The sequence below is a fragment of the Zingiber officinale genome, chromosome 9A, assembly GCF_018446385.1.
Source record: "Zingiber officinale cultivar Zhangliang chromosome 9A, Zo_v1.1, whole genome shotgun sequence".
NCBI classification, from domain to species: Eukaryota; Viridiplantae; Streptophyta; class Magnoliopsida; order Zingiberales; family Zingiberaceae; genus Zingiber; species Zingiber officinale.
In genome coordinates, this window is record NC_056002.1 from 30755829 (window position 1) to 30757035 (window position 1207).

Here is a 1207-nt window from a genome sequence, read left to right on the forward strand (position 1 = left end):
GGACAATTCCCTTATTAATATTTTCTATTTTTCCGATATTTTACATAAGCGGCAAGGGAAAGTAGTGACAAGTCGTATGCCACCTACGCCCGCTTGGGAGGCTTAGTTGGCCAAGTTGTGTATCATAGGCCCCGACCAATCACCTACAAGCATGCAAAGTAAAAATGAAGTTGCACAACACAGATAAATTTTTCATTGAAATCAGAGGAATCAAGGCCGAGTGGCCGAATTACAAAAAGGGAAGTTTGTGGCCGAACGACCGAATTACATAAAGACTTTTATTCTAGAAAATCATAAAGGTCCTTAGGGATAGTGCTAAGGAGCGCCGCATAGTCTTGGGCCGGGATGCTGGCGGAGTCAGGGAGCTGACCCTTGGACTTCAGGTAGTCCGTCGTGGTGGCGAGGGCAAGCTCAAAGGTAGTGTACATCCGTTCGCAAACTTTCTCCGAGAATTCGACCGAACGGATGTAATTTAGCCTCAAGGCGGCGACCTGGCCTGGCTCAGCCTCCTGGTATTCTTTGAGGGCCGCTCGGGAGGCGTCGGCGGCGACCTGGTGTTTTTGCAAGGCAGCCTCAAGCTTCGTCACCTCGTCCGATCGGGCCGCCTTCTTGCCGGCCAGCTGATCCATCAGCTCCTTAACCCGTTGCTCCAGGCCCCGCGCCTCGACGTTTTTCTTCTCCAGGTCGGCGATGGCCGTCTTCTTCCGATCGGTGGCAAGACTTATCTTCCGATCGAGCGTCTTCACTTGTCTTTCAAGTTCTCCCAGAGTATAGGCCTGATCGGCCGTCTTCTTTTGCTCAGCCGCCAACAGATCTTGGGTCTTCTTGAGCTCTTTCTGCAGCTCGACGTATGAAGGACCCTGGGAGGGCGCGCCGCCCGAACTCCTTAGCCTCTTTAACTCTTTGTCCACCATGGCCAGACGATTGGAGACAGTGATCTCCTCTACCCATCTCTGACATAAATAAAATCATTAATAGCCGATCGGAATTACGGCATAAAAAACTTCAGAAGAAAACACACTTACCCTAGTGGCCTGCTGCATGTGGCTATTGGCTAGATTGTCGAGTGGAATCATCGCGACACGCGCCCGAGCGTCGGCCCACATCTCGGCTAGGGGCCCCTTCATGGTGATCATGTGCTCAGGCGCGGTTGGCCGATCGGACTCGGGCATCAACTCTTCGGTGGGGAGATGCAGGGAGACCCTGA